The 7,257-nt window shown below is 48.3% G+C and overlaps 2 long non-coding RNA genes across 2 annotated transcripts in view; one reads left to right on the forward strand and one right to left on the reverse strand.

Moving 5' to 3' along the window:
- Nucleotides 1-2,745, forward strand: part of LOC143272885 (uncharacterized) — a 44,749-nt gene extending 42,004 nt beyond the window's left edge. Inside the window, exons 3-4 of the long non-coding RNA XR_013050506.1 lie at nt 1,089-1,221; nt 2,382-2,745. This is a non-coding gene — a long non-coding RNA (uncharacterized LOC143272885). The remainder of the gene's footprint in view (nt 1-1,088; nt 1,222-2,381) is intronic.
- An 877-nt stretch (nt 2,746-3,622) lies between these two features.
- On the reverse strand, nt 3,623-6,901 carry LOC121829055 (uncharacterized). The gene is made up of 4 exons (XR_006071835.2): nt 6,049-6,901; nt 4,850-4,988; nt 4,186-4,322; nt 3,623-4,021 (listed from the first exon to the last, which is right to left on the reverse strand). It is a non-coding gene; the product is annotated as an uncharacterized LOC121829055 (long non-coding RNA).
- Nucleotides 6,902-7,257: the final 356 nt, after the last annotated feature.

Below are 7,257 nucleotides of genomic sequence, written 5' to 3' on the forward strand. Positions count from 1 at the left end.
CCTGAGAATTGAGGAGCTGCAGACACAAGTCCCAGAGTCCCAGTCTAGACATCCTAGAATTCTGACAGAAGAGTTCTCTCTAGAAGAAGGAGCTGGCCTTTCCTCTGCCTGTTTAATTCTGTCTGGGCCCCCAGCTGATGGAGCCTTCCCACACTGAGGGCCAGTCTTCCCTGTTCAGTCCACTGAGTCATGCACCGACCTCCTTCAGAAGCACCCTCACCCCCACACTGAGAGACAAGGAGTTGCCAGCTCTCTAAATACTCCTTAGTCTAGTCGAGTTAAAACCTAGAATTAACCATCACACCATTCTCCATAAAAACAAAAACGCGATTCAGTCATGTAAGCCCTTATATGAGCAGTTTTTAAGAAGTGGTCACCTCCTGGATCGTGATTGGTCCTTACCCTAGTGTGCAGGCAGGCAGGGTCTTCATTGGTCTGGAGATACTATGTGTCTTGCTTAAGGTCACACACAGCAGCAGCGAAGTCAGGATTTCTACCTCCCGGGGCCCCACACTTCTTCCGAGAGCTCTTTTTTCTTCTTTCTACCTCAGAGTCGGCCCTTTCCCCAGCATGCTTTCCTTTTAGGGTAAATAAGCACATTTTCTCCAGTCTCTAATCATGACTCTGATAAACAAACCATTAATAATAATCTTGTATCTGTCTCTAGCTTTCCTCCCTGTTCTACAAGTTTGGCACTAACCAGCATTTAAAATATCATCTAGTGAAACACACACACACACACACACACACACACACACACACGCACGCACGCACGCACGCACGCACGCACGCACGCACACACAAATACACACATATATGTACATGCATATACACACATACATACACACACTGTTGTTTTGAGACAGGCAGGTCTTGAACTCGTGATCCTCCTGCCCCAGACTGGTCTCTTAGCTCAGATAATTTGGACCCTGGTCTAGAGCCGGTCATTTGTACAGAGCTGACAGGCAGGGCAGCGCTGCCTGCTGGAGCCCTCGCCCTTTCACCTGACATCTCAGCAAAGGTTTTCCGGCAGCGGGGTTCCCTGAATGTGCCCCTGGTTATGACTTGGGTGCCCATTGTGTTTGCAGTTCTGTATCCTAACAGCCCGCAGAGTCCTCCCATCTCTAAGACACAGGGTGACAGCCGAGTGGTGACTTCAGCTTAGAAGTCAACACTGAAGAGTATGATAGTGCATCTCCCTGAGCAGACTCCTCAGCAAAAGTAAGAAGGAGGAAGCGGGGGTGGGGGGTGGGGGGGTGGAATTGAGTGGAGGAGAAGGAAAGGGGGAGAGGGAGAGGAAGGGGAGGGGAGAGAGAAGGGGAGGGCCGGGAAAGGCAGAGCGAGAGCATTCCGAACTCCTCAGTGTGTGGGGGTTGCTGGTACTCGGCATGGGGAGGGAGACTGAAGGCTGGGCTCCTGTCCTCTTCACTCCGAGGGGAGGAGAGACGCCTCGTCTAACGTGAGAACATGGGACTTGAGTCTCACCCTCTCTTTCTCATGGAACAGTGTGCTCTGTAATTGGCTTCACATGAGTCCAGGCCTGTGACTGGCTGGCCAGGGGTCCCGATTCTGCGGTTGAGTGTTAGGAAGTATTAGCAACTGTTTCCATGTATCCTACGTAATTATTAGCAATAGCTCTGATGTTCTAGCTCACTTTCTGTCGCTGTGGGAAAACACTGACCAAACCAACTTGGAGGAGAAAAGGGTTTTGGCTTACATTTCGCCATCACACTCCATCCCTGAGGGAAGTCGGGGCAGGAGTTCAGGTGGGACCCTGGAGGCAGGAGCTGAAGCAGAGGGAGGACGCTGCTGACAGGCTTGCTCAGCCTGCTTTCTTAGCCAAGCCAGGACCACCAGCCCAGGGGTGGCACCACCCACAGTGGTCTTGATCTTTCCTCATCAATCATTAATCAAGAAAATGCCCTACAGACACGCCACAGGCCAATCTGATGGAGGCGATTCTGCAGCTGGGGTTCGTTCTTTGACTTGCGTCAAGCTGACAGAAACTGACCAGCACAATCAGAATGTGAGCCTTACTCTCTTCACTGAGTCTTAGTAGGTCTCTGTGATGCGAAAAGTAGGCAGGAAATACAGACGCTAATTTCCGCTCCTCTCTGAAGACTCACCAGACGATGGGGACTCCACCACGTGGTCTTGACTATGGGTTATCCTGGGCTATTCACTCACTTACCCTCCATTGACTTCCTTACAGAGGGATAGAAGATTTTAAGTCACTTGGCCATTTTATTCTCTCTGATTCCTAACCCGTTTCCCAGGAAATAGCAATCTGGCTTTTCTCCTTCACTGGGCCTGAGGATTTTCTGGTTTGGCCAACGACTTCTTCCCATTCCTCTGAATATATCTGATCTATGTCTTCCTAGATTCAGGAATCAATGACTCATGACTTTGACTTGTCATGGTGGAAAACAAACCAACCACAAGCCTAAGAACTCTGGGATGGTAAGTAAGCATCAGATAAAGGGAAGCCTCTATCCTATACATTACCAAGATCAAAATACCCTACTCACCATTTCTGTAGAATCATAAAATCCAGGGAAACAGAAGAAACCTTATGCCCCTGCATGCTTCCTAACTCTGGCTCGGTTACATCTCTTTTTGGTCTTTTTCAAGCTCAGGCAGGGGCGTTTAAGGACAAAGTTCAGATCCGGGAAACTCAGGAGACACTCTTGCTACAATCAGTCTTCCCTGACCTTGCATTTCCCTGGAGCAACATTTAGCTGATCTGTGACCCCACCCCACCCCCACCCCCACGGCATGGGCCACTAGTTATAGTGACCTCCTCCTTATCACTCTACTAATAGGGCATGCTTTTTCGCCTGGACTTTGCCTATGCCGTGAGCTCTGCCTTTGGCTCAACCTCCCTGAATATGGTACTTATTTGCCATAGTACTATATACTGTAGATCAAATCCTGAAGAAAGACACTGCCCACCATCGACAGAGTTGAGCCCTCGGATTTGCTGCTCAGTTTTCTACTTCCATCCCACCCATCACTCAACTTTCCCATCCCAAACATCTAATGTAAAAAGAGCCTAAGTATTAATCCGTGACTATAGGCTTCAGCACATCTCTTTGGAAAGTTACCAACACAATAACTGTTAATACAACTCCTCAAGTAGGCTGAACCAACCAACCTTCCTTCTTTCTCCTTTCTTTCTTTCTTTCTTTCTTTCTTTCTTTCTTTCTTTCTTTCTTTCTTTCTTTCTTTCTTTCTTTCTTTCATCTTTCTTTCCCTTCCTTCCTTCCTTCCTTCCTTCCTTTCCTTCCTACCTTTCTTTCTTTTTCCTTTCTTTCTAATTATTTTTACTCCTTTTAGATTTATTTATTTTATTTTATGTGAGCGTTTCGCTTGCGTTTTTGTCTGAGCACCGCCACATGTGCACAAGCGGGTCAGAGGGGGTCAGATCCCCTGAAACTGGAGTTACTGATGCTTGTGAGCCACCAAGTGGGTTCTGGGAATCCAACCTGGGTCGTCTGCAAGGACAAGTGTTCTTAACCACTACGGACCACCCCTGCCCCGAGTAATTCCTCTTCACAGGTAAACACAATCACAGAATATCGTATGACTGGAATAAAACGTAATATAAGTGGGCCACAGCAAAGGAAGTACAGATGGTTTTAAAAACTTACATGAAGGAAGAAAATGTTCAGTCACACAATCAACTAGGTTTCATGACCTCAGGGACTTGGACCACAAGGCCACCCCAGTCATAGATCTTTGGTGTTCCAATCCCCACCCCAGGCCAGGCCACGGGCAGGAGCTGGAGCAGGGGTGAGGCCTGCATGGTGTCAGGCCAGAAGACTGCGAAGAGGTCCTGCATTGTTCTTGGGACCCTCCTTTGCGCTTCTGACCAGCTTCTTCTCACCCCCTGGCGGACAAACAGCTCTACCAAATGTGTTCTAAGGAGCTAAAGCCAGGGCAGGAGCAGCGTAGACAGAGCACGCGCCCGGTGTGCCGAAATCCACGGCCCAAGTAGATGTCAATAATACGTTCAGTTACTCTGTGTCAATTAGAAATACAAATGTATACTTTTTTTTAAAGTCAAAACTAAATGACTATACATCTAAACCTGGAAGAACGGGGAAAAACAAAACAAAATCCCCACAAAACAATGAGGGGAGGCTACCTTGTTTACCCAGGGGATGCACAGAACCTAATTCTCACTTGGGCACAGGGCTGCTGGGCGCAGGCTCCTGGCACCGGAGATGGCAAACAGGTCCCCGATGAACCACTGGAAAGGCCAGCGAGGAATGAGCAGCAGCTGGAATGAAAGTCTGTCTCCGTGGCTGGTTCTTCTCCCTCTGAAAGAGAAGATCTGCAAAGCATTTCCTTGCACTGTTGGGCAGGGTGAGCGGCACCTGGAGGGTGAGTTAGGATGGGAAGGCGGACCAGAACTGGAGGAAAACAAGCCGCTTCTAATGAAGCTTTGTCTCTTAATCTCTAGAGCCCGAGCATTCTATTAGGAAAGAGAGCTGCAGATGAGGAGAGTGGGTGATTAAGGACACACCCAGGTGAGGACGAGGAGACACACACCTTTCCTTTCCGGATTTCCGAATCTTACTTTTCATTTGGACTAAGAAAGGAAGAAAAAGAAAAAAAAAAAAACCCACCTATCTTTTAGAAATTCAAAGTGGATTGTATGTATTAAAATAAATGAGGACGGTGAGGGAAGAACTAGGAGAAAGGAGGAAAGCAATTATTCTTGGAGGCAGAAATGTTTCTCTTGCCTCAGTGCCGTGTGCTATGCTGGCAATTTCAGCCATTTTCTCTCAGGTAATTTTCAGCACTGAGTGCCGGAGCTGCCCAGGGAGGCTGCGCTCTGGCTCACCTGCAGGAGCTGCCCACAGCTCACGAGGGATGGAGAGGGACCATTCTGTCAGGCAGAAAGGGCCTCAGGAGGGAGACACATTACTCCAAGGAGGCAGAAATCAAGAAATGAGGCAGCAGGTTGCATGGTGTTGCTTGTGCTAAGTACAGAACATTAAAAAAAAAAAAAATTAAAACCCACTAATACAATCAACTCAACAGCATTAATCTTAGGAAGTCACAGTTTAGCAGATTTCCCCAGGGAGAAAGCCTTAAAAGCCTGGAGTGTGGGTGAGTACACCCTCTCACTGTGGTTTTTTAAACAACCATACTTGATATATAAAGATTAACTGAGGAAAAATTAATTTCTTCTTCTTTTTCTCTTTGCAATGAACAAGGAAGTGTCTCCAAAAGGAACAAAAGGTTGAGAACATTGCCGGGAAAAAAAAAGTTTTTTTTTTTTTTTTTTTTTTTTCAAGACAGGGTTCCCGATGCAGCCCTGGCTATCCTGGAACTCAATCCATCTGTTTGTGCCTCCCAAGTGCTGGGATTAAAGGCGTGCGCCACCACCGCCCGGCAGCGGTGGGAAATTTTTATAAGTATGACACAATTCACATTTCTCCTGGTGCCAGTCACATCAGCCCACAAAGAAGAAATGAGATTGGGGCTTGTTAGGGGGCGTCAAAAGCTCGGGAAGCAGAGCCAGGCGGATCTCTGTGAGTTCGAGGCCAGCCTGGACTAGGACAGGCAACCAAAACTACACAGAGAAACCCTGTCTTGAAAAATCAAAAAAAGAAAAAAAAAAAAAAAAGCTCATGTTCTTGTAACATCTGAGAGCAAAGCACTGTGGTCCCCCCGCCCCCCATCCTTGCTCTACTTAGTGGCTGCCTACTAGAGAAAATCAAAGTTAAGACACAGAACACTGAGATACCAAGCTCAGGGACCCGGCGACTGCTTCCAGTCCGGCATGGATTCCCCACCTCTTTATACAATGCTCACGTGCCTCTAACCCAGTGGTCCTCAACCTTCCCCTACCCCGCAGCCCTTTAATCCGGTTCCTCACGTTGTGCTGACCCCCAACCATAACATGATTTTTGTTGCTACTTCATAACTGTCATTTTGCTACTGTTATGAATCACAATGTAAAGAGCTGTGTTGCCGATGGTCTTAGGTGATCGCTGTGAAAAAGGTCGTCCGTCCTCCCCAGGGGTCGAGACTCACAGGTTGAGAACCGCTGGCCTGGCCGTTCCTTGCTGGGGGTTAAGTGGTTGTGAAACCGCAGGCAACGGGGAATCAGAGGCTGTTGTTTTAAGCTCTTGGCCAAGTCGTGGCTCCCGTCGCCTGCCTCCGACAGCTCCGGCGGCGGCAGCTGAGGGTCGGCTGTCTTTGGCCATCTGGAGGTTTTAACGTGTTCCATCCATCTCACGCCAATCCGCTGTGCCAGAGTCCCGGTCACTGTGCTCAAGCCCTCTGACGTGGTGTGCGGGGAGCTGTGCTGTGGCCTCCCGCATCCATCCTCCTTTGCAGGTGCCCTTCCGCCTTTTCCGGCTGGTGCTATTTTTCTTGCCCTCCGCAGGCTCTCACCTGCAGAGCTATTATTACTTGCTTGTTGCCGCATGTTGCTGATTCATACTCATAGGAAAAGTAATTTTGTCTCCAACACCTCTTCCCTGTCATTTAAGGCATATGTTAATGAAAGGCAGATTCTGGCATCCACTCTCCTCTATAGCTCTGAGGCCACACTATGGATTCATTAAAAATGAAGATGCAAGTGTTATTTCACTTCTATTTATATCTGTAACCATACCGAAGCCAGCTTGCAGGGAACCTTTGTGCCTTTCAAATCCCAGACCATATTCCAAGAAAGGATCCACATTTCGTGTTTGAATTGGCATTAATGTGGCATTCATGTACATACAATGTTTTCAATAAAGATGTTTCAGGCATGTTTTATTACTGGCACCTCCTGATTTTACAGATTTTTAGGTTACAGAACAGCCGAATCCCTCTGAGGATGTTTTAAGGGCTTTCCCCTTCCTTGAAGCATGGAATATTTCATTTTATTTTTGTTCCTTTTAACTTTAAACTGAGGAGTATGCAAGTGGTGTGCTCTCTGCAAGGAGGCTTGCCAAGTGCAAGGCCCAGCTGAGCCTGCGGGGTGAGGTGGGGGTGGGGGGGTGGGAGTGAGGGAGGTGGGGGTGGGGTGGGGGCAGAGCTGAGCGGACTCAGAGAGCTGAAGAGAACCGATTGAGGAGGCCCTTGTGCTTTGCCATTCCTCACGGGTCCTCTCCCTTCCTTCCTTTCCATTTTATAACTGCGGACAAGTGCGACCTACTTGTTTCACAGAACAACTGGATCTCCAAAGAGCAGGAACCTGGAGGGTCCTCGGAGCCGAACTCCCACGAGCCCTGCAGCGGATTCAGAAGCCTC

Source organism: Peromyscus maniculatus, chromosome 4 (assembly GCF_049852395.1).
Source record: "Peromyscus maniculatus bairdii isolate BWxNUB_F1_BW_parent chromosome 4, HU_Pman_BW_mat_3.1, whole genome shotgun sequence".
Lineage (NCBI taxonomy): Eukaryota > Metazoa > Chordata > Mammalia > Rodentia > Cricetidae > Peromyscus > Peromyscus maniculatus.